At 42.1% G+C, this 26833-nt stretch overlaps 1 long non-coding RNA gene across 2 annotated transcripts; it reads left to right on the forward strand.

The window, feature by feature from the left end:
• The first annotated feature begins 4767 nt into the window (after positions 1–4767).
• Positions 4768–24755, forward strand: LOC121138136. Of its 2 annotated transcripts, XR_005875320.1 has the most exons (4): positions 4768–5930; positions 21267–21383; positions 22451–24249; positions 24524–24755. It is a non-coding gene; the product is annotated as an uncharacterized LOC121138136 (long non-coding RNA). The 2 variants fall into 2 exon arrangements; XR_005875319.1 differs by lacking the exon at positions 22451–24249 and having other exon boundaries at positions 4773–5930.
• The last annotated feature ends 2078 nt before the right edge of the window (positions 24756–26833 follow it).

The following is a 26833-nucleotide window of genomic DNA, read 5'->3' on the forward strand; positions in this document are numbered from 1 at the left end:
CAAATACTGGTACTGTGGGGTTTTTGTTGTTGTTGTTGTTTTTTACTATCACCTCAAGTGTTCTGAGAGTCCCAAAGTTATTCAACCAACCAAACAAAATAAAACTAAAAATGGCCCAGCATATATTGTAAACAAATCAAAATCACCACGTGTGTAACAGAAAGACAAAGCAGTGGACATTAAACCAAAGCTGGCTGAGGACAAAACAAGGACTGTCTACTGCATAGTAAATAAACTGAAAATGGTTCCAAGTGAGATACAGTAATGGCGAGGTCACCATGAAGGTGCCCGAGGAGCTTCCTACTGACCTTGACTGTGAAGCCATGAAGGTATGGAAGGGGGCATGAGTTGATGAGCCAGGAATCCACTATCACTTGACATTTGCCACATCTGGTACTGAGCAGTTAATGATTCATCAACTCAAGTATTTAGATGCGGGCTTTGCATACAGACTGCTCACTACAAAACTGCTTCAACTTTGTGAGAAACTGAAGATAAAAAGAAGTGTAGCTGGGTGTTTATATGCACTGGGAGGTTAGCTTTCCACATTCCTTTAAAGTTACAAAGGGAGGCAAAAAGGTGTGTTTAGGAGCAGTTACTAAAGCCAGCAGAGAGGGACTGCACAATGTATTTGGTATGACATGAAGTCTGATTAAATTAGGACTATTTAACACTTTTTTCCACACAAAAACAAATTTCAAAGATTTGTTTTTGTGAAAAAAGCATTGTTAGGCATATTACAATCACCTCCAATTACTAAGAAAAAAATCCAATATATCCCTCTTCTCTAAATAAAATAAAGCTCTAATTTAATTTTGTCTGTAAACTGATGTTCAGATCTCACATAATTTTTTCTAACCTCAGATTCCTCTGGGCTAACACTGAAATCGGTAATAACAAAAACTACTCAATTATGATTTGTAAAAGAATTACATTTTAAAATTTACCAGTCAGACATTAGAAAAGCTATCACATTTTTTTCACAGTATCAGATTTGGCAAATTGACATCAAGATATCGTGACACAGATCATATAATGTAGACCATCAACTCATCGGTTTCCCCTCCTATCTCCTTTCACATACTGGGCGGTGGAGGACATACACTAACTTTTACTCTGAGGAAGGAGCTGATCCTGCAGGACACTTGACTAAATGACCATGAAGGAAAATAAGACACTTTCTTTTTCTTTAGACTAATTCCAATACTTAAAAAATAAAAAACAAGACAAAAATGCTCTTTTGGTCGTTTGTTTCTTGACAACCACCAGAAAAAAATCATTTAATGAAATAAAGGGTTTCTTTGTTCTTTTTCTTTTTTTATAACACTTGAAAATATGAAATGCTTCATTTCCAAAAATATACATATATTTCTCTGCACCAGCACCCTTGTAGAGTAAAAGTATCTACTTTTTGTTCATGTGTTTCAATGCACTACACTTTATCTACAATTTCATTACATGTATACAGCAAATAGACAAGCATGGCTTTTACATCCTTAATGATATTTTCTATACAGGGAGGTTTAAAAATATTTGAACAGTTTGTCCATTAATGTGACACATAATGCATGTACCTTGTTCTTGTATAATTTTTAAGGTGGCATAAAATAAAGATTTGGAAATTTTAACTCAGATACTCAACTTTTTAAAAATGGTGTCGCAGTTTTGCTCTTTGCATTACTTTTCAAAAGTCCTTGTTAAGTTTTTCTCTCATGGTACACTTTGTTCTAATACTTCAAATTTTGGCAAGCAATATAAAAAAAGGCTGCAATTTCTGCCCTTTGAGGGCACTGTAGTGACCAAACAAACAGCATGTCAAATTTTGAATACTTTTGAAGTCACTTCACCAATGACATCCCTGACCGAAGGTTCATGCATGATGCATTGTCACACAGTACATTCAGAGAGAGCTTTGACTTCGCTATGAGAGGAAAAAGATTCCTACAAGTCTCTCACAGTAACTGCCTCTGTCATTGAGTAGTTAGGGCCATCTGTCTCCCCTTCTCGAGAGTCCTTCTTACCGTTCGCTTGGGGTGGGGCATTGAATGATGGTCAGTGCTGTGAGATGAATCGGGCCTTATTGCTTTACTACTATTCAGTGCAGGTTCTAGAACCACTTTCACCCAAACGGGGGAAAAGCTGAGTTGGAGGACAATTTCTTTGTCTTTTGTTTGGTCAGATGGTAAGACGAACGGACAAGTGCCTCAGCTCGCTGCACTGAAGACAGGCAAGCAAAGGCGATCACCAGTTAACGGATCAGCAGGCAGGCATGGTCAGGTCATCACTGGTGAAGAGTTCAGAGGTTAGAAGGTCATAGGTTAGTTGCTGGTGGTGGCTCGGTCTGTGGTCACAATCCTTTGGTAAGGATGGACACGCATATCGTGCCTTCAAACTTTAGTAGCCACCGCACCTAACACACCACTGGGTTAATAGGGTACTCAAGGATTGATGTAGCTGGTGCCAAAGGAAAGAACATCACCCTTTGCAATTGCCACAAACAACATAAAATACCTTGGGGTAATGCTAACCAAACAAGTGAAAGACCTGTATCATGAGAACTTTGAATCTTTAAAGAAAGAAATTAAAAGAAGCCCTCAGAAAATCAAAAGATCTCCCATGCTCTTGGATAGGTAGGATCAATGTAGTAAAAATGGCAATCCTGCCAAAAGCAATCTACAGATTCAATGCAATCCCCATTAAAATCCCAGCACAATTCTTCACAGACCTTGAAAGAACAATAATCAATTTTGTATGGAAAAACAAAAGACCCAGGATAGCCAAAACAACCCTGTTCAACAAGGCAACGTCCTGACATCACCATCCCTGACATCAAGCTCTATTACAGAGCTATAGTCCTGAAAACAGCTTGGTATTGGCACAAAAATAGACAGGTAGACCAATGGAATCAAATTGAAAACCCGGGTATTAACCCACACACGTACGAACATCTGATCTTTGACAAAGAACCTAAACATATACAATGGAATAAAGAAAGCATCTTCAACAAATGGTGCTGGCATAATTGGAGACTGGCATGTAGAAGAATGTGGATAGATCCATGTTTATCGACATGCACAACACTTAAGTCCAAATGGATCAAAGACCTCAACATAAATCCAGCCACACTGAACCTCTTAGAAGAGAAAGTGGGTGGTACCCTTGAACGAATTGGTACAGGAGACAGCTTCCTGAACATAACACCAGTAGCACAGACAGTGAGATCAACAATTAATAAATGGGACCTACTGAAACTGAGAAGCTTCTGTAAAGCAAAGGACACAGTCAGCAAGACAAAAAGGCAGCCCACAGAATGGGAAGAAATATTCACTAATCCCACATCTGACAGAGGGTTGATCTCCAAAATTTACAAAGAACTCAAGAAGCAAGTCTCCAAAACACCAAAGGACCCAATTAAAAAGTGGGCTGCAGAACTAAATAGAGAGTTTTCAATAGAGGAGTCTAAAATGGCTGAGAGGCACTTGAGAAAGTGCTCAACATCCTTAGCCATCCGGGAAATGCAAATCAAAACAACTCTGAGATACCATCTCACTCCTGTCAGAAGGACTAAAATCAAAAACACCAATGACAATTTATGCTGAAGAGGATGTGGTGAAAGGGGGACACTCCTCCATTGCTGGTGGGAGTGCCAACTGGTTCAGCCACTTTGGAAATCAGTATGGAGATTCCTCAGAAAAATGGGAATAAACCTACCACAAGACCCAGCAACTCCACTCTTAGGCATATATCCAAAAGATGCCATTCATACAACAAAGATGTCTGTTCCACTATGTTCATAGCAGCTTTATTTGTAATAGCCAGAACTTGGAAGCAACCTAGATGTCCCTCACCCGAAGAGTGGATAGAGAAAATGTGGTACATCTACACAATGGAGTACTATTCAGCAGAAAAAAATAATGGAATCATGAGATTCGCAGGCAAATGGATGACACTAGAAGAAACCATCCTGAGTGAGGTAACCCAGTCACAAAAAGAGAAACATGGCATGTACTCTCTCATATATGGATTCTAGACCTAGATCTGGGGAGTGCCAGCCTACAATCCTATGGCCAGAGAGTCTGGGAAACAGAAACTTTATTTAGTGGCTGATCGAAGAAGAGGCAGACTCCCTGGTTAAGTACTGAGCTGAACTCAAGAAAGCCAGTAACAGAGAGGGAGGACTGATGATCAAAGTGATTAAGACTGGGCTGGTTTAACCCCCAGAAACAGCTGACCAGACAAAGGTTAACTCTTGAATCCCAGGCATCAGCCTGGGAATCCAGCATGGGACTGATCAAGACCCCTTGAATCTGGGTGTCAGTGAGGAGGCCTAAGGAATCTATTGAGCCTTGGGCAGCAGATCAGTAGCCATCCCAAGTATACACACGGACTTTGGACTCCCATAGAACAATGTGAGGTGCACTCTCACCCTGAACTCTTGGGGAAGGGTCTAGGCCCTGCCCTATATGAAATGACAGACTATAGGCACCCCCATGGAGGGCTTCACGCTCCCTGGGGGAATGAGGGGATAATGTGGGGGTTGGGTGGATGGCACGGGAGGAGGGGAGGGAATGGGAGCGGGACCTGAAACTGACTTGTGAAGCAACCTCGTTTCTTATCTAAATTTAAACTGGAAAAAAAGAAAGTTATTTGAATGCATGTTAAACATTAATGTAATTTGTGAAAGGTTATATCTGATTTTTTTTTACCAAAATAAATCTGGAGAAAAAAAAGGAAAGAACTCAGTCAAACATACCCAGGAGCCAATCTTCACTATTCTGATGGATCATATGAAAGTCACGTGAAACAGGGTTACTGTTACACGTTAATACTCTGTGCCTTAAATCCAAGGATCTACCAGCTAGGACATACCTCCTTCAATTAACTGCCTTGTGTCCACAAAAGCATTGCTGACAACACTTATGGTGGACACAGACTCTATTCTGCAAGTCACATTTGCAGTTAGCCCCCTGTTTCAAGTCCTTCCTTGATGAATGTTCCTTCAGGTACAACCCTGACCCTATCCACATGAAAAAAGAAAAAAATGGTAAGATTCTGCCTAACATGTTTGGAAGAAATTGCCATTGATGCTATACAGTTCTTGAAGACAGACAGCACTCAGGAGTCGAAGCTGGCTTGGATCTCTGTGATTTTGAGATCTGCCTGTTCTACACAGAGAGGCTCATGTTAGCCAGGTACCATAGGGAATCGTCTCTCAAAATATAAAATACAAAATGGGCATTCAGGATATTTCCCTGTCTCATTTCCTGATTCAACCTGGCATCATTGATCTGCATGAGAAACAAGGCATGAGCACAGGTGATTCCCATAAACTGAAAATCCCTGTAATCCACTATGCAAGCTGCTACTTGTTCTGTGCACATGGTACTCATCAGACGGTCAGAGTTCTAGAAGGGATGTGACAGCATGACCTACCTGTCATCATGCAGGAATGAAGATGTGCTCAACAAATTCAATTTGCACCATTGCTTGAGAAAATGCCAGGATCAGATGATCAGAAGGTAAGCTGGATGCCAAGCTCAAAAGAAGATAGAACTTCTCTTTCCACACATCTGCAGTCTCATTCTGTCAGTACTCTTCAGTCAAGCAGGTCAATGGTAACTGTCCCTCTGTGCTGGCTATTCTAGCATAGGCCACCTGATATGCTCCTTTTTCTTCAGGACATCAAGACCAGGCTTCTGAATCTCACCCTCTCCCACAAAAAGATACTTACTGTACTCAATCTTAAATTCAGTAATGATTCACACAGATCAGGGCCTGGGAATCCCTGTTGAGTTCAGTTCCCCTTAAGAACTCACTGAGCTGCTCCCTACCTAAAGGTTTCCGGGAAAACAGTTCACACTACACTCGCCACTGCTTCACACTGAATCTGTGGCTGTCTTCAAGGGTTGCATCATGATCAAGGATTCCTTGTAAGTATGACCCCTATGGTCATCATTGGTCATAGAAAAGCCATGACTGCTGGAATTAAGGTAGAACTCAGCATCATGGGTGGAATGGCCTAAATACCTTCCAATTTTGTAGCAGAACAATGATAATGTAAGATCATATGTGAGTCATAAATCCATAGGTGCTTGCCTTTGATTATATGAGACAAAATGCATAAAAGCACCAGGCACATAGTGTGTGTGTGTGTGTTTCTATCTGGGCATGCTTATAGCAGTGTTTGTTGGGCAGGAGTATAGAGTAAGAATGTGTGATGAGCTTGCTCTCAACCTTAGCACATCATATGGGATGGCAGGTTGGAGGTCAGGTGACTTGATAGACATCACTGTGTATGCCACTGCAGTAGAAGTTAAAACACAGCATGGCACAGTAACACTAGTAGAACCTGATCCACAGCACTTCGTGTGCTTGAGAAGGAGTCCAGGAGGAGTCCATCAGAAATGGTGACTGGCACTGAAGTTGTGACATGCACAGAGGTAGGATGTGTCAATACTGGGCAAGCATTTTCATGAGTGTGGCAGGAGGTGAAGTTCACAGCGTAGTCTGACAGCTAGTAGTTTGTGTGGTAGTAGGTCAAAGAACACCTGATACCCAGAAGTACATGCTTGGTCATAGGAGTGGTGAGTGTTTAAAGGTTCTGATGAGTAACTGTGCATATCAGTGGGGAGGACTAGGACAGGGCATATAGCAGGGCACCTTATGTATTAAATATGTCTTAGATGATGAGATGAATTTGTTTCTATCCAGGCCTGTTAATATTAGAGTAGATTGGCAGAGGCTGCTCTGTTATCCAGGGATACCTAAATGGATGGGTAATTGTGAGGCATCAGGGTAATCACCCGGCATGATACTTATCAATGAAGTTGAGACTACTGTAGGTGGATGATTATTTAAAGGGCCTTGAGCTATCATTTTAGGATGTGTCATGGCCTGAGTGTTGTTTCAATACCAAGCAAGTTTAACATCCTAAACCCGTATATGAGTTGATGTCATGAGGTATCCTACAACAACTGATATTAACACTGGAGAATCTCACTTATGTGAGGGCCTGATATCTTTCAGTGCATGTCTGTCTTTCATGGTGTGATGGTGTCTTTTGGAGCCCAATAAGAGCTAAGGATTTTAGTCAGAGTGGCAGATTATCCAGCACAGCCCAAAAACTAGAACTTAATGTGGGGTTCAGTCAGTGTCATTCAGAGTTCAATGCCTAGGGATCTATGAGCCGCATGGGGGTTGTTTGCTCAGCAAAAATTGATGCCTAGAACTTAGCATGTGGCTGGATGGGAACTACTGCATGGCCAATATTTAGGGATTATTTGAGGCTGTATGGTATGTGATGAGTGTTGATCAATGGGTTCTGACAACCAGTATTGTATTGTACCTAATCAGGTAAGGAGGCATATGTGTCAGTACAGGAGTAGTTATCTAGGCCTGACCCTTGAAAATTATATGATGAGTGTGTGTGTCATTCGTGTCCTTAAACTGACAATGTTTAAGGAGTAAAAAGGGAGGAGCATGGAGAGCACACATGAGTATCTAGGTATCAGGTCCCGAAGGTTCCCCACCTGACTTTACCCTCCAATACAGTGTTATTATAAGATGCAGAAGGACAGCTGTCTCCATCCCACCCAATGGTAGAGGTATCAGCCCTCATCACAGCAAACAGCACACACTACACTTCCACCTCAACATAACGATTCAGTGAGCACTGAGAGAGATTTTTTTGTCTCCTGGGATGCATCAGGTTTCAGGCTCTCTCTAGATGTCATAGGTAAGGGTCTGCTGAAGCCCTGTACCAATTTTCTGAATTTTCATGGCCCATGGCATCAGAGCTCTCTTTTCTACATGTTTTCCATGTTATATATGATCTTTCTCCATATCAGGCAGGAACAGATGGGGATATCTTCCATGACATTTATGTGAATTCACTCACATTGGGGTCAGTTGAAATGGAGACTGTTTTCAATTTTCCAATTGGTTCGCTATTCTATATCCTTAAATAATATTCTAGAGCCCTTTTCTCTGCCTTAAAATACATGGGTGACTATGGCAACATCAGTGACAAGGTTAGTTTTGTTACCTGTTCCATGTTTCCAGTCTCCTCTATGTCCCTGTAAACTCTCTGGAACTCTGAAGCATTAGGGGAGACACTGGAAACCGACACTGGGCCTGGAGGAATCGCCTGCCCTTGACATCTCTCCTAGGTTAGGTCTTACTGATTGTTATATTAGGTGTTGGAGCATCAGACTAGATTTTAATGACTCTATAGATGAAATTCAAAGGTCTAACACCTTTAGAATAGCAACTGTTGGAATGAAGAGCAAATAATTTGGAGATCTCTCAGGCAAATGTAAAATGTTCTGAATGCCAATTTATAGAAATTGTATACGAATTCTGATTGAGTGCTTCACTACTTATTTGTACATTGTCTCAAATACCACTGAGAATTGTTCAACTGTATGTCCTCAATGTCTCCTTCTTTAAGTTACTGATTGCCTGGGGCAGGGCTCCATGGACTCTACCCTTCTTAATATCCAAAATAGTACAGAGAAACCCTGTGTCGTAAAAACCAATAAACAAAAAAAAAAAAAAAAAAGAGGAACCCATTCATTTCCCAAGGCTCTTCTGAGACCCTTTCTTTCCCTTTCAGACATGTTCTCTGGGTTATCCTGCAGACACCGAGGTATAGTTAACTTTCAACATTGTCAGAAAGGAGAGCAGTCTATGTTGATCGGGGGCAGGAATTCAAAATATCTCCCCACTGGGAAACTTTCACTAGTGGACCCTCCGATAGATTCCACAGATATTGTTGGTGATTTGGGTCGTTGTCTGCACTTAGAATTTGGAAGAGTGACCATTGAATGGTCATTCACAGCGTGTCCTCTTGATGCACTATGTAAACTCTGAGCTCTCTGGACCTCAGGATTGATACGGTAATCTTCCAGAAGATGGGAGTAGAGAGACACACTGCTGTTTAAATATCACAAATGCTCAATGTGCACATCTGCAGGTCAGGAGTTGAGGGTTCATGACTCACTTTGTGACCAGGCACAGACAAGAGAAAGCTGATTTTAGACATCGAATGATACTGCAGAACATTCACCAGCCCTAGACCTGTGGCCTCTCAGATAATAGCAGGTTTATCTTTGCGAAATTCAGGACCTAACAAGGAAGGGGCAATATCCATTTATGTCCCATGTGATTTCCTGAGGTAGAATTCAGTGTGGTCTCCTAGTAAGCTCTGATTGACACTTGTAATTGAATCCTTGCTACTGTCCCATAAAGGCTCTAGTATTAAGGAGAAGCAGTTTACTACCACCATGTCAGTACCTAGGCCCTGTGCTTCCAGCAACCCTTATCATTGGACACTTACCTAGATGTCACAGGATGCACATATGGTGAAAGGAGCTTTGTCACAGAATATGTCCAACAAAACCTGGAGATATACAGAGAGAAAGGAAGGTCAATTACAATTCTGCAATTCTACAAGACTTCAAGTGACCCAGGCTGTTACCACAATTGTCAGAGTAGCTGAGTTAAAGAACTCAAACCCTGTTACAAATACTCATGTTCCCTCCAAAATAGCAAGCTACTGAACATCTCTGGGACACACAGTCCTCCACTGGGAGGTGAACAGAACTATGTGGTGATATCTTGCTTGTACAAAGAAAGGCTGACCGAGAATCAGAGAATGAAGCTTGCCACTAACTAACCACAGAGGTCTGTACAGACAGATAGCAAATGAGATAGTTGGGAAGAATATAACAGGGGCAAACAGGAATGAACTCTCTTTTCTGCTGAGTTGCTGAGGAGGTAAGCTATGGCCTTAGCTTGCTCCTTCTCTCTGATATCTCATCATTTTCTTCCATATAAGACTCCAAATTTTTATTAATTAGAACAATTAGGAATGGCAATTACATGGAAACTAGGAGTAGTGTGGGACTGGGCATTTTGACGTCATATTTTTAAATTTGCCTACCCTCTTAGAGAAACAAGTTATTGTGCCAAATGTAAAGGACAGAGGACAGTTTCAAATACAAAGATAAAATTAATACATGAAGTGGATGTGGAGCTAACAGCACATAGTCAGTATCAGTATTTGAAATTTTCCAGAAAACAATGCATCTTAAGATGACTGTATTGTATATGACAAACAAGTCCCAAAAGCCAATCACCTCTTTTCTTTCATATGTAAAATCTGAATGTCTATCAGGCCAGAATTTAAATGACAGGACTCAAAGGACATGTACTAGGACAGTTGTCTTTGGGATGGTCCACAGTACTGAGGAGGGGAAGGATCACCTCTACCCTGACAACAGCCCAGTCTGCTGCTCAGAGTCCTAGTTGGCTTAGTATCAGGACACCCACAGCCCTAGATTCCCCATTAGCCTGCAGCTATGAACAGGGATCCATGGCCTAAAGTGAAAACCAAACAGCTTTTGACAAGTAAATGCAGCAATGTGAGGCCATTACAAGACTAGCCATGGAAGCCAGCAGGAAAATGGAATCTTCCTTGTGTTGGATGAGCACAACTAGAAACTCCTATCCAGAGTATGTGTCTTTCTGCTGTGTCTCTACCATTAGTGTCCTTGAAGTGAAAGCTCTGGCTTCAAAATCCCAAAACAGCTATCAAATATCTTGGTGACCTGCCTCGGTTCTAAGACTTGTTCTGATGGCCTAAAAGAAAAGAACTCAATCACTAAGATCAGTAACTCAATCAATCAGACCAGGGAGCCAATCTTCACTATTGTGATGGATCAGATTAAAGTCATGTGACTTGTAACTGGAATGAAGGTGGAGAGCCAGGGGAAAGGAGGTTAGTGCTACAGGTTAATACTCTGTGCCTTAAATCTAAGCGTCTATCAGCTAGGACACAACTGCATTGGTTCAATGCCTTGGGTCCACAGAATTAATTACAGAACTTCTCACCTCCAGGGGTCTTTTGTTAGTGGACACAGACTTTATTCTGCAGGTCACATTTGCAGTTAACACTCTGTTTGAATTCCATGATGGATGGATGAGCCTTCATTTCAATCTCTGACCCTTTTCAGATAAAAAAGCAAAAAAATTGTAATATTCAATGTCACATGTTGGGAAGAAATTACCATTGATGCAATACAGTTCTTGATGTCAGACAGCACACAGGAGATGAGGGAGGCTTGCATCACTGTGATTTTGAAATCTTCCTGTTTTACATAGAGAGGCTCAAGTTGGCCAGGATCCTTATTGAATCATCTCTCAAAATATAAAATACAAAATGGGCTTTCAGGAAATTTCCATACCACATTTCCTGAATTTAACCATTTCACAGCCCAGGCTTCTTTGATCTGGAACAAAAACAAGGCCTGAGCACAGTTGATTCTCACAAACTGAAAATCTGTGTAATCCACTAAGCAATCTGCTTCTTGACCTGTGCACATGGTACTCATCAGATGGTCAGGGTTCTAGAAAGTAAGTGACAGCACAAGCTACCTGTCATCCTGGAGGGATGAACTTCTGGTCAACAAATTCAATATGCACCATTGTTTGAGAAAATGCCAGGATCAGATGATCAGAAGAGAAGCTGGATGCCAAGATCAAAAAGAAGATACCACCTGTCTTTCCACACAACCATGATCTCTCATTCTGTCATTACTCTTCAGTCTGGTATTTAAATGTTAACTTTCCCTCAGTGGTGAGTATAATAGGATATGCCAACTCATGTGTTCCTTTCTTCAGCATATCAAGACCAGGCTTCTGAATCTCACCCTCTCCCATAAACAGATACATACTGTACTCAATTTTACCTTCACGTGATGATTCACACTGATCAGGGCCTTAGAATCCATGTTGAGTTCAGTTCCCCTTGAAAACTCACTGAACTGCTCCATACCTGAAGGTGTCCTGGATAACAGTTCACACATCACACTCACCACTGCTACACACTGAACCTGTGGCTGTCATCAAGGGTTGCACCATAATTAAGAATTCGTCTTAAGTACGAACCCTATGGCCATCATTTGTCATAGAGAAGTCATGGTTGCTGGACTTGTTAAGGGGGAAATCAGCATCATGGGTGGCAAGTCCTAAATACCTTCCCACTGTGGAGAAAACAATGTTAATGTAATATCAAATGTGAGTTATAAATACATAGGTGCTTGCCCCTGAGACAAAATTCATTAAAGGACCAGGCTCATTGTGTATGTGTGTGTGTGTGTGTGTGTGTGTGTGTGTGTGTGTGTGTGTGTGTGTTTCTTTAAGAGCAATGTTTGTTGGAGAGCAGTGTAGGGTAAGAATGTTTGACAAACTTGGTCTCAACCTTAGCACATCATATGGGATGTTGGGTTGGCGGTCAGGTGATTTAATAGACACCACTGTGTATGGCACTGCAGTAGAAGTTAAAGTGCATCATGGCATAGTAATATTAGTAGAGCCTGAGTCACAGCACATTGTGTGTTTGAGGAGGAGTCCATCGGGAATGGTGACTGACACTGAAGGTGTGACAGGGAGAGATGTAGGATGTCCAATGGGTCACTAATGGGCCGGAAATTTCATGAGTGTGACAGGAGGTGAGGTTCACAGCATGTTCTGACAGCTAGTGAATAGTGGGAGAGGAGGTCAAACAAGACCTGATACCTAGAAGCAGATGTGTGGTCACAGAAGAGGTGGGGTGTTTAAAGGGCCTGATGAATAACTATGCATAGCAATTGGGAAGAGTAGGACAGGGCATTTGGCAGAGCACAATAAGTATTCAATACAGGTTAGATGATAGGATGAATTTGTGTCAATCCAGGTCTGTTAATATTAGAGTAGGTTGGTAGACGCTGCTCTGTTTTCCAGGGGACCCTGAAGGTAAGTGTATGTTTGAGGCATTAGGGAAGTCACCAGGCATGATACACATCGATGAATTTGAGACTACTGTAGGGGGATGTTTATTCAAAATACCTTCAGCTATTTTTATAAGATGTGTCATGGCCTGAGTGTTGTTTCAATACCTAGCAGGGTTGACATCCTAAGAGTGTATGTGTTTTGATGTCATGAGGTTTCCTATGAGGACTAATGTTAACACTGGAGAATGTTACTTGTGTGGTGGGATGTAGAAGATGGCTTGATAACTTTGAGTGCATGTGGTTCTTTCTTGGTGTGATGCTATCCTGTGGAACCCATAATAGCTGTGCATTTTGGGCAGAGTGGCAGATTATCCAGCACAGCCCAAAAACTAGCACTTAATGTGGGGTTAAGTGAGTGTCACTCAGGGTTCAATGCCGACAAATCTATGAGCCATATGAGCGTTCTTTGCTCAGAAAGAATTGATGCCTAGAAATTAGCATGTGGCTGGATGGGAACTACTGCATGACCGATATTTAGGAATGTATTTGAAGATGTATGGTATGTGAGTAGTGTTTATCAGTGGGGTCTGAAGTCCAGTACTGTATTGTACCTAATCAGGGAAGGAGGCATATGTGTCAGGACAGGAGTTTATACGCCTGACCCTAGAAAACTATGCTATGAGGGTGTGTGTGATTGTCATTCATGTCCTTAAACTGACAATGTTTTAAGGTGTTAACAGTGGAGGAACATGAGGAGCACAAATGAGTTCTAGGTATCATGCTCTGATGCATCCCCACCTGACTATACCCTCCAACGCAGAGCTATTATGAGATCCAGATAGTCAGCTGTCTCCATCCCACCCAATGGGAGAGGTATCAGCCCTCATCACAGCACACAGTGCACACTACACTTCCACCACTACATAGGCAATCAATGTGCAAATAGAGGCATTTGTTGTCTGCTGCGGTGTGTCAGGGTCCAGGCTCAACCCTGTTAGAGTTTCTGAATTTTCATGGCACATGGCATGTTCTCCATGTTATTTATGATCTTTCATGAATTATGTGGATATCTTCCATGACATTTATGTGAAATTTATAGGGTTTGGATTTTGGACATTTGAAATGGAGACTGTTTTTAATATTCCAATGGGTTCACTATTCTATGTCTTTAAATAATGTTCTACAGCCATTTATATACATTTCATTTTCTCTGCTTTGAAATACATATGTGACTACAACAAAATCAGTGACAGGATTTGGCTGTGTCTGTTGTTAACCTTTTGGTATCTTACAAGTTTACAGTCTCCTCTATGTCACTGTAGTCTTTCTGGAACTCTGAAGCTTTATGGAAGGTACTGGTACCAGACAATGGGCCTGGAGTAATCTCTTCTGCCCTTGATATCTCTTCTAGGTTAGGTCTTATGTGTTGTTATATTAGGTGTAGGAGCAAATACTGTATTTTAATGAGTCTATAGATTAATATCAAAGTTCGAACACATCTAGAATAGCAACTAGTGGAATGAAGAGCTGTTAATTTGGAGATCTCTCAGGCAAATTCAAAGTGTTCTGAATGCCAATTTACAGAGATTATATAGGAATTCGGATTGAGTGTTTCAATACTTGTTTGTACATTATTTGTAATAGCAGTGACAATAGTTCAACTGTGTGTACTCAAGTTCTCCTTCTTCAAGTTAGTGATTGCCTGGGACAGGGGTCCATGGACTCTGACCTTCCCATGTTCCAGTCTAGAATTCAGAAAGAAAAGCACATTCATTTCTCAAGGGTCATCTGAGATACTGTTTTCCCTCTCAGACCTGTTTACTGGGTTACCCTGCAGACAGAGAAGTATGGGTAACTTTAAATACCATCAGAAATCATTGTTGTCTATGTTGGCCAGAGGCAGGGATTCAAGAATATCTACCTACTGGGAGTCTTTCACTAGTGGACATTCCAGTAGGTTACATGGTTATTGTTGGAGATTTCAGTCATTGTCTGCACTTAGATGGTAGAAGACTGACCACTGAATGGTCCTGAATAGCATGCCCTGATAATGCCCTGTGGAACCTCTGAGCTCCTCTGGACCACAGGAATGACATAATAAGCTTCCAGGAGATGGGAAGTGAGAGATACACTCATCTGTCAATATAAACAATGCTCAATGTGCACATCTGCAGGTGGGGAGTTGAAGGTCCATGACTCATGTTGTGACCAGGCACAGACAAGAGAAAGCTGATTTAAGACAACAAATGAGACTGGCAGAAATATTCATTCATCAGCCCTAGACCTGTGGCCTCTCAGATAATAGCAGGTTTATCTTTGTGAAATTCTGGACCTAACAAGGAAGGGGCAATCTCCATTTTCATCTCATGTGACTTTCCTGAGGTAGAATTCAGTGTGGTCTCCTAGTTAAGCGCTGATTGTCACTTGTAATTGAATCCCTGCTACTGTCCCATAAAAAGGCTCTAGTATCAAGAAGGAGAAGCAGTATTCCACCACCACGTGCTTAGCTGGGCCCTATGCTTCCTGCAACCCATCCCATTGGACACTTACCTAGATGACACAGGAATCACATATGGTGAAAAGTGCTTTGTCGCAGAACATGTAAAATAGAACCTGGAACTCTGCAGAGAGAAAGGAAGGTTAATTACAATTCTGCAAGTGACCCAGACTGTTACCACAATTGTCATGGTATCTGAGTCAAAGAAATTTAAACAGTGTTACAAATACTCATGTTCCTTCCAAAAGAGCAAGGTACTGAACATCTCTGGTACCCAGTGTCCTCCACTGGGGGGTGAACAGAACTGTGTGGTGATATCTTGCTTGTACGAAGGAAACTTGACTGAGAATCAGAGAATGGAGCTTGCCACTAATTAACCACAGAGGTCTGTACAGACAGATAGGAAGTGAGATAGCTGGGAAGACTATAACAGGGACAAACAGGAACTCACTTTCTTGTCTACTGAGTTGATAGGGAAGTAAGCTATGGCCATGGCTTTCTCCTTCTCTCTGACATCTCAGCACTTTCCTCCATATCAGACTCCAGATGTTTATTAATTAGACCAATTAAGAATGAGAATTATGCAGGGCGTTGGTGGCGCACGCCTTTAATCCCAGCACTAGAGAGGCAGAGGCAGGTGGATCTCTGTGATTTTGAGGCCAGCCTGGTCTACAGAGCGAGTTCCAGGACAGCCTCCAAAACAATACAGAGAAACACTGTCTAGGAAAACCAAAAAAAATGAATGAGAATTACAGTACTCACAAAATTGGAGTAGTGTGTGTAAAGATGTATGAATAGCTGGTATTGACTCCCCTGTTACTGTACCATCCACCGGGCAGGCAGTGAGGAAGGAGGGTTTTAAGTTGTGAGTCTTTACATGAGTTGATTTCTCTCAGGTAACAATCTAAAGGCCACAACATGATCCCTCCCATGCCAGAGATATAAAGAGTGCACATTATGCTCTTCTGCTCTCTTGGGCATTATGTCTGCATTCTGAGATTCACATTCTTAGACACCATCACATGGGTGTGGAGACCCTGGTCCACTTGTGCTGTCTCTTGTGAAATTCCATGAGCTGCCACAGTAGGGAAGTTTCCGTTGCCCAAGTATTGGTGTTAGTTAAGGGCATGAGGACTGAAGCCTGCTGTACTGGTAAGTACTGACAAACACACCAGCCACATCTAGCTGGAAACAGCTCACTTTCTCTGGGACTGTTCCCTTACTAGCAAGTGTGACCATTTATGCTAGTGGCTAGAAATACAACATAGAATATGTCACTAAGGAATATAGGATGAATGTCATATATATAATATCTTATTGCTATCATAATATAACTGTTTGAGAAAATGATCATTCTCTTAGATTCTAATTGTTCCTCCTCAAATGTGTTTTGCATCACACAGGAGAGAAGTGCTACCTACACCACGTTTTCTCAGCACCCTCTGCTGCCATGCATAGGGTGATGCTGTAGTTATCACATTTCAAGACACAGACCGCTTGAAAAGCTCAACTCTGTGAGAAATGACTGAGTCCAAATGCTCATTGCCTTTAGCCTGCAGCTACGAACAGGGATCCATGGCCTAAAGTGAAACCCAAACAGATTTTGACAAGTAAATGCAGCAATGTGAGGCCAAGACAAGACTAGCCATGGAAGTCAGCAGGAAAATGGAATCTTCCTTGTGTTGGATGAGCACAACTAGAAACTCCTATCCAGAGTATGTGTCTTTCTGCTGTGTCTCTACCATTAGTGTCCTTGAAGTGAAAGCTCTGGCTTCAAAATCCCAAAACAGCTATCAAATATCTCAGTGACCTGACCTCGGTTCTAAGACTTGTTCTGATGGCCTAAAAGAAAAGAACTCAATCACTAAGATCAGTAACTCAATCAATCAGACCAGGGAGCCAATCTTCACTATTGTGATGGATCAGATTAAAGTCATGTGACTTGTAACTGGAATGAAGGTGGAGAGCCTGGGGAAACAGAGGTTAGTGCTACAGGTTAATACTCTGTGCTTTAAATCTAAGCGATCTATCAGCTAGAGACACAACTGCATTGGTTCAATGCCTTGGGTCCACAGAATTAATTACAGAACTTCTCACCTCCAGGCGTCTGTTTGTTAGTGGACACAGACTTTATTCTGCAGGTCACATTTGCAGATTAACACTCTGTTTGAATTCCATGATGGATGGATGAGCCTTCATTTCAATCTCTGACCCTTTTCAGATAAAAAAGCAAAAAAAAATTGTAATATTCAATGTCACATGTTGGGAAGAAATTACCATTGATGCAATACAGTTCTTGATGTCAGACAGCACACAGGAGATGAGGGAGGCTTGCATCACTGTGATTTCGAAATCTTCCTGTTTTACATAGAGAGGCTCAAGTTGGCCAGGATCCTTATTGAATCATCTCTCAAAATATAAAATACAAAATGGGCTTTCAGGAAATTTCCATACCACATTTCCTGAATTTAACCATTTCACAGCCCAGGCTTCTTTGATCTGGAACAAAAACAAGGCCTGAGCACAGTTGATTCTCACAAACTGAAAATCTGTGTAATCCACTAAGCATTCTGCTTCTTGATCTCTGCACATGGTACTCATCAGATGGTCAGGGTTCTAGAAAGTAAGTGACAGCACAAGCTACCTGTCATCCTGGAGTGATGAACTTCTGGTCAACAAATTCAATATGCACCATTGTTTGAGAAAATGCCAGGATCAGATGATCAGAAGAGAAGCTGGATGCCAAGAACAAAAAGAAGATACCACCTGTCTTTCCACACAACCATGATCTCTCATTCTGTCATTACTCTTCACTCTGGTATTTAAATGTTAACTTTCCCTCAGTGGTGAGTATAATAGGATATGCCAACTCATGTGTTCCTTTCTTCAGAATATCAAGACCAGGCTTCTGAATCTCATCCTCTCCCACAAAAACATACTTACTGTACTCAATCTTACCTTCACGTGATGATTCACACTGCTCAGGGCCTTGGAATCCATGTTGAGTTCAGTTCCCCTTGAAAACTCACTGAACTCCTCACTACCTGAAGGTGTCCTGGAAAACAGTTCACACACCACACTCTCCACTGCTTCACACTGAACCTGTGGCTGTCATCAAGGGTTGCACCATAATTAAGAATTCGTCTTAAAAATGACCCCTATGGCCATCATTTGTCATAGAGAAGTCATGGTTGCTGGACTTGTTAAGGGGGAAATCAGCATCATGGGTGGCAAGTCTGAATTACCTTCCGACTGTGGAGAAAACAATGTTAATGTAATATCAAATGTGAGTTATAAATACATAGGTGCTTGCCCCTGAGACAAAATTCATTAAAGGACCCGGCTCATTGTGTGTGTGTGTGTGTGTGTGTGTGTGTGTGTGTGTGTGTGTGTGTGTGTGTGTTTAAGAGCAATGTTTGTTGGAGAGCAGTGTAGGGTAAGAATGTTTGACAAACTTGGTCTCAACCTTAGCACATCATATGGAATGTTGGGTTGGCGGTCAGGTGATTTGATAGGCACCACTGTGTGTGGCACTGCAGTAGAAGTTAATGTGCATCATGTCACAGTAATATTAGTAGAGCCTGAGTCACAGCACATTGTGTGTTTGAGGAGGAGTCCATCGGGAATGGTGACTGACACTGAAGGTGTGACAGGGAGAGACGTAGGATGTCCAATGGGTCACTACTGGGCAGGAAATTTCATGAGTGTGACAGGAGGTGAGGTTCACAGCATGTTCTGACAGCTATGGATAGTGTGATAGGAGGTCAAACAAGACCTGATACCTAGAAGAAGATGTGTGGTCACAGAAGAGGTGGGGTGTTTAAAGGGCCTGAAGAATAACTATGCATAGCAATGGGGAAGAGTAGGACAGGGCATGTAGCAGAGCACAATAAGTATTCAATACAGGTTAGATGATGGGATGAATATGTGTCAATCCAGGTCTGTTAATATTAGAGTAGGTTGGCAGAGACTGCTCTGTTATCCAGGGGTACCAGAAAGTAAGTGTATGTGTGAGGCATTAGGGAAGTCACCAGACATGATACCTGTATGAAGTTGAGACTACTGTAGGGGGATGTTTATTTAAAGGGCCTTCAGCTATTTTATAAGATGTTTCATGGCCTGAGTGTTATTTCATACTTAGCTGGTTTGACATTCTAAAACTGTATGTACTATGATGTCATGAGGTATCCTGTGAGGCCTGATGTTAACACTGGAGAATGTCACTTGTGTGGTGGTATGCAGAAGATGGCCTGATAACTTCAGTGCATGTGGTTCTTCCATGATGTGGTGCTATCCTGTGGAACCCATAATAGCTGTGCATTTCGGGCATAGTGGCAGATTATCTAGCACAGCCTACAAATTAGCACTAAATGTGGGGTTAAGTGAGTGTCACTCAGGGTTCAATGCCGACAAATCTATGAACCATCTGAGCGTTCTTTGCTCAGAAAGAATTGATGCCTAGAAATTAGCATGTGGATGGATGGGAACTACTGCATGACCAATATTTAGGAATGTATTTGAAGATGTATGGTATGTGAGTAGTGTTTATCAGTGGGGTCTGAAGTCCAGTACTGTATTGTACCTAATCAGGGAAGGAGGCATGTGTCAGGACAAGAGTTTATACGCCTGACCCTAGAAAACTATGCGATGAGTGTGTGTGTGTGTGTCATTCGTGTCCTTAAACCGACAATGTTCAAGGTGGTAAAAGTGGAGGAGCATGCAGAGCACACATGAGTATCTAGGTATCAGGCTCTGATGCTTCCACACCTGACTCTACCCTCCAATGTAGAACTATTATGAGATCCAGATAGACAGCTGTCTCCATCCCACCCAAGAGTAGATGTTATCAGCCCTCATCCGAACTCACAGCGCACAAAACACTTCCACCTCTACATAGCCAATCAAAGTTCAAATAGAGGCATTTGTTGTCTGCTGAGGTGTGTCAGGGGCCAGGCTCTCTCTAGATGTCCTAGGTAAGTGTCTGCTCAACCCTGTTCCAGTTTCTGAATTTTCTTGGCACATGACATGTTCTCCATGTTATTTTTGATTTTCTCTATATCAGGCAGGAACTTATGTGAATATCTTCCATGAATTTTATGTGAACTTTATAGGGTTTGGATTTTGAACATTTGAAATGGAGACTGTTTTTAATATTGCAATGGGCTCACTATTCTGTGTCCTTAAATAATATTCTAGAGCCATTTATGTACATTCCATTTTCTCTGCTTTGAAATACATAGGTGACTACAACAAAATCAGTGACAGTATTTGGCTGTGTCTGTTGCTGAAATTTGTGATCTCTTAGTCTCCTATATGTCACTGTAGCCTTTCTGGAACGCTGAAGCTTTATGGGAGGTACTGGAGCCAGACACTGGGCCTGGAGGAATCTCTTCTGCCCTTGACATCTCTTCTAGGTTAAGTCCTATATGTTGTTATATTAGGTGTAGGAGCAACAGACTGTATTTCCATGAGTCTATAGATTAATATCCAATATCTAACATCTCTAGAATAGCAACTAGTGGAATGAAGAGCTGTTAATTTGGAGATCCCTCAGGAAAACAAAAAGTTCTGAATGCCAATTAATAGTGATTATATAGGAAATCCGATTGAGTGCTTCAATACTTGTTTGTACATTGCTTCTAATACCAATGAGCATATTTCAACTGTGTTTACTCAAATTCTCCTTCAAGTTAGTGATTGCCTGGGACAGGACTCCATGGACTCTGCCCTTCCTAAGATCCAGTCTAGAGTTCAGAAAAAAAGCACATTCATTTACCAAGGGTCTTCTGAGATAATTCTTTCCACCCGACATGTTTTCTGGGTTATCCTGCAGAATAGAGGTATAGGTAACTTTAAACACTGTCGGAAATCATTGTGGTCTAAGTTGGCCAGGAGTAGAAATTCAAGAACATCTACCTACTGGGAGGCTTTCACTAGTGGACCCTCTGGTAGGTTCCAGGGATATTGTTGGTGATTTGTGTCATTGTCTCACTTAGAAGGTGGAAGACGGACCACTGAATTGTCCTCCACAGCATGCTCTCATAATGACCTGTGGAACCTCTCAGCTCCTCTGGACCTCAGGAATGACACAGTAATCTTCCAGGAAATGAGAGGTGAGAGACACACTCCTCTTTCAATATCACCAATGCTCAGTATGCACATCTGCAGGTCAGGAGTTGGGGTTCCATGATTCATGTTGTGGCCAGGCACCCATAAGAGAAAGTACACATTATGCTCCTCTGCTCTCTTGGGCATCATGTCTGCATTCTGAGACTCACATTCTTAGAGAATATCACATGGGCTAGGAGCCCCTGGTCCACTTGTGCTGTCTGTTGCCACAGTAGGTCCCTTGCCCAGGTATTGGTGTCAGTTAAAGGCATCAGGACTGAAGCCTGCTTTACTGGTAACTACTGAAAAATGCACCAGCTATGTGCCAGCAGCAAACAGTTCATTGTCTCTGGGCCTGTCTATTGTTAGCAAGTGTGACCATTCATGCTCGTGGCTAGAAATACAACATAGAATTTGTCACTAAGGAATATAGGAAAGATGGCATACATATAATATCTTATTGCTATCATAATATATACCTGTGTGAGAAAATGATCACTCTCTTAGAGTCTAATTGTTCCTCCTCAAGTGTGTTTTGTATCAGAGAGGAGAGATGTGCTACCTACACCACGTTTTCTCAGCTTCCCTCTGCTGCCATGCCTAGGGCGATGCTGTAGTTCTCACTTTTTCAAGACACAGACCGCTTGAAAAGCCCAACTCTGTGAAAAATGACTGAGTCTAAATGCTCATTCACCAAACAAATCCATTGTAGTACAAGGACAAAATACAGCCCAGGTAGCACTTTACATTGCCTGGTATCTAGCTTACCTCACAATTAGTCTTTGTGATATCTCATGCAACAGACCAATCACGTACAGCATAGCCCACGGTAAATTGTTGTTTACTTTCTATTTTGATCAACTATACTAATACTTCCCATGGCCATGAACAAAAAGTTTTAAACGACTTAATTATGATAGGTCACCTTCTTTAACCTCGTATGTACAAGGGCCTAATGCAACACAAGAGGGAAAATTGTGGGATGGACATCAGGAGTGGGATGCACATGGTTACATGGCATTTTCTTCCCATGTTCCTCCAGTCACCTAACATTATCTGGTTTATTTTTCAGTGTTCTCAGCAGAAGAGCCCAGTGGGGATGGCATATACAAACATAGGTGACAGTGATGACATTTCACATCAAATCCCTTTCATGAACCTTTGCCCCTTCAAAAAGAGTAATAAAGTAACAGAAAATCTTACTCTGATAGACAGGAGAAACTTTGATCTTCTCAGGGTGATGGACACATATACATTAACTGCTTCCAGCTGAATGTATGTGGGTTTTTTACAGACTATCACTTCAGCCCTCAATATTTATAGTACTTTTACATTTTCCTGATGGATAACAGCATTACTACTGACAGACCCAAGCCTTTTATGTTGACATTTAGAGCGTGACATTCAGAGGACAGCAGACAGCTGACATTGTGATGTTCTACATCTCGCACCATATGAACAATCTCATTTCTGGAGGTCATGAGACTTAAGTCATCACTGTCAATTTGAGAGTTTATGGGACTCTGACATGTTCCTGTCTGCTCTAAGTAGCAGCAGTGAAAATTTTCGCACATTTCTATAGTCAACCAAAGTCCTTACATCTTCAGAATGTCCTGGCCCTTGCACACCCTCATTTTGTTTTTGTCTCCTACACCCATCATTTAACTCTGAGAACATGGGCTCCATGACTGACCCTGATCATGTTAAAAAAAAGTCCTTGTTGAGGCTCCTTTTTGTTGTCCTTATTGATTGCAAACATTTTCTAATGCAATCTGGAATACATGGATTGAGCACTGTTTTTGTGTAAAATGGGGGATAGATAGTATCTATGGCCTAGTACATACTGGGTACTGAGGAGGATGGAATTCAGTTAGGGAAGATGGAGTTCTGATTCAAGGAAAGTTCAAGGACTGTCAAAGCAGTTGTTGGGCCTGTAAATGGCAGATCAGGCTCAAGTCAAGTTTACTTTGTTTTCAGGTGTTAGTTACTGGGACGGCCACCAGGGTAGCACAGATTTATAGCGCAAGGCAGCAGCTTTTCTTACCAAGGGTCAAGCTCACCCCACATTCTAAAGTCTTCTGAGCATTTCAGTTCTGGGAAGGGGAGACCCTGGAGAAACTAGTGCAGTAGAAGATTTTTATGCATGTGTTCCCTGAGCTTTGAGTTTCTGAGGTTCATTCACAATGCTGATTTAAAGGGAAGAGTTTGCGTTAAAGGTGGGGGATCTAGAAGACTTACTGAGAACTGGAAATGAGTAGTGATCTCTGTTTGTCCTCTCAACAGAACCTGGAAATTCCAGAGAAGTTAGCAATGCAGGTTGAGTCAGAATCGTCAGTACTTAGTATGCATCAGTGTACTACACCGGTGTCCAGGACTGACTCCTTGTGTGTAGCATGCAGGAGGGACAGGACAGCTGAAGGTGAAGACAAACACACTGTCCCTCTTTGGGAGCAGGGAACCCATGTCTGAAATGAGGCACAGACTCTCAAGTCCGAGTTGATGGATTCCTACTTAGATAGATGGAAAAACCAATGTGTGTTCTCTGGTCATACCTCAGGTTCTTTCAGAAATCGATAGCAAAATCCCACAGGACACACAACATAACAGCATCCTTCAGTGTTCTCTCAGGAAAAGTAGAGCGAGATGAAAGGGGCAAAGCCCCTTAGATCTGTGGCCTTGTGCAAATTAGATAAGCATCCTGTGTCTGAAATGAGGAACAGACACTGAAAGTCGGAGTTGATGGATTCCTACTTAGATGGAAAAACCACTGTGTGTTCTCTGCGAGGAGGAGGAAACAAGGGAAGGAGCTTCATTGGTCCTCATGGGGGAATCATTTCACCAGGAGAACAACCTGAAGGGATGTACAGATTAGTGAGTATTGCTGAGGTGTTTCCCTGGAGAGTGGTCCACAGGTTGTGTACATTCAAGCCCAACTTGGATATTGTATTGTCTCAGAGACACATTTGCTACAGATTCTGAGGAAGGCCAGATTGGAAATATTTTCCTTGAGAATTGTGGTTACCTGGGGAGAAACATGTGGTAGATGGCTTACTTCCTCCTGGTCTGGACACAGACACTATATGTTGGGTAACTGGGCACACTGCCACCTGTAATTCCTGCATAGCTCCTACTTCTGCTCTTTCAGACCACAGCTAGAAATCTCCAGCCTGTGTCTCCTGATGTATAGAGTTCATCACTTTAAACACAAGGACACGTGGACAGGATGGACAGGGAATCTGAGATATGCAGCACTCAGTCTCCACTGTTCTTGCCCCACTGCACATCCCTCTCCCCATGGAGACTCCATTCTGTCTCTCCCATCCCCTCTAAATCCTCCCTCTGCAAATTGTCTCTTACTCCCAGTGTATCCCATGTTCTCACGCTCTCCAATTCAACAAAGTCACTCGAAATAGAAGCTGGGAATAGTGTGGGAAGTTGATTTTGAAGTCACATTTGAAAATAATCCTAACCACATAGAGAAACAAGTTATTGTGCCAAATGCAGATGGGAGATGCCAGTTTGAAATACAAACAAAGATGAAATTAATACATGTAGAGGATGTGGGGCTAAGAGCACATATTCATTGTCAGTATTTGAAGTTGTCCAGAAAACAGTGCATCTTAAGATGACTGTATTCTATGTGACAAGCAAGTCTCAAAAGACAACCATCTCTTTTCAGTCTTATGTAAAATCTGAGCTCTGTAGGAACCACAACATAAACAACAGGACATGAAGGACCTGGAATAGGACTGTATTCTCCTGGGATGTTCCACAGTGTATTGGGGCAGGGAATGATCACCTCTACTCTCACAGTCCAGAGTGTCCTGCCCAGATTTCTAGTTGGTTCAGCATCAGGAGTCCTGTAAACCATGGACTCCCCATGAGCTGGCAACAGTGAACAAGGTTCAATGGCCTAAATTGCAACCAAACAGGTTTTGACAAGTAAAGACAGCAATGGTGGAACCGGACAAGACTATCCATGAAATTCAGCAAGGAAGTGGACTGCTTGCTTGTGTTGGATGAGGACAACTAGAAGCTCCTATCTAGAATGAGTAGCTGTCTGCAGTGCATCTACCATTAGTGTCCTTGAAGTAAAACCTCTTCCTTCAAAATTCCAAAACAGGTACCAAATATTCATAAACCCACCTTGGGTCCTAATTTTTGTTCTGACGGCCCAAATGGAAAGAACCCAATTAATTAGACCAGGGAGCAAACATGCACACTTCTGATTGGTCAGATTAAAGTCATGTGACTGGTAACTGGACTGCAGGTAGCAGATCCTGTGGAAAGGAGGTTAGTGCTACAAGTTAACACTCTGTGCTACATTTCCAATGATCTACCAGCTAGGACACACCTCCTTCAGTTCACTGTCTTTTATCTACAAAAGAATTGATGACAACACTTCTCACCTCTAGGGTTCTATTCATAGGGGTCACAGACTCTTTTTTGTAGGTCACATTTGCAGTTAGCCCCCTGCTTCAAGTCCAGCCTGCTTGAATGTTCCTTCAGGTAAAACATGAACCTGTCAAGATGAAAAAAGATCAGAATAGGAACAATTTCACCTCATATGTTTGGAGGAATTCACCATTGATGCTATACAGACCTTGAAGCCATGAACAGTAGTACACATGTGTGATTGCAGCACACAGCAGAAGAAGCAGGTGTGGATATGTTTGAGTTTCAGATCTGTCTATTCTACATAGAGAGGATCAGGTTAGCCAGGACACATAGTGATTTCCTTTGTATAAACAAAATGTAAGTTGTGCATTCGGGAAACTTCCCTGTCTTCTTACCTGAATTCAAACATTTCGCATCCCTGGCATCATTCATCTGCAAGAGAAACAAGGCCTGAGCACAGGTGATTCCCACAAACTGAAAATCGCTCTCATGCAGTAAGCAAGCTGCAGCTTGTTCTGTGCACATGGAACTCACCAGATGCTCAAGATTCTAGAAAGTATGTGACAGCAGGAGCTGCCTGTCATCCCTTAGGGAAGAAGCTCTGGCCAACAAATTCAATATGCACCAGGTTTGAGGGATCAGACAGTCAGAATAGAAGCTGCATGCCAAATTAAAGAAGAAGATAGCACCTCTCTTTTCACACCTCTGTAGTCTCTCATGTCACTGTTCTTCATTCAAGCAGGTCAATGGTTCCTTGCCCTCTGTGCTAGGGAAGCTGACCTAGGATGCCTCATGTGCTCCTTTTCTTCAGGACACCAAGACCAGACTTCTGAATCTCATCCTCTCCCAAAAACAGACTCTTACTGTACTCAATCTTACCTTCACGTGATGATTCCCACAGATCAGGGCCTGGGAATCCAGGTTGAGTTCAGTTCCCCTCCAACATTCAGTGAGCAGCTCCCTACCTGAAGGTGTCCTGGAAAACGGCTCACACACCACACTCGCCACTGCTTCACACTGATCCTGTGGCTGTTGTCAAGGGTTGAAATGTGATCAA

The sequence above is a fragment of the Mesocricetus auratus genome, unplaced genomic scaffold (genome assembly GCF_017639785.1).
Source record: "Mesocricetus auratus isolate SY011 unplaced genomic scaffold, BCM_Maur_2.0 contig_4718_pilon_obj, whole genome shotgun sequence".
NCBI classification, from domain to species: domain Eukaryota; kingdom Metazoa; phylum Chordata; class Mammalia; order Rodentia; family Cricetidae; genus Mesocricetus; species Mesocricetus auratus.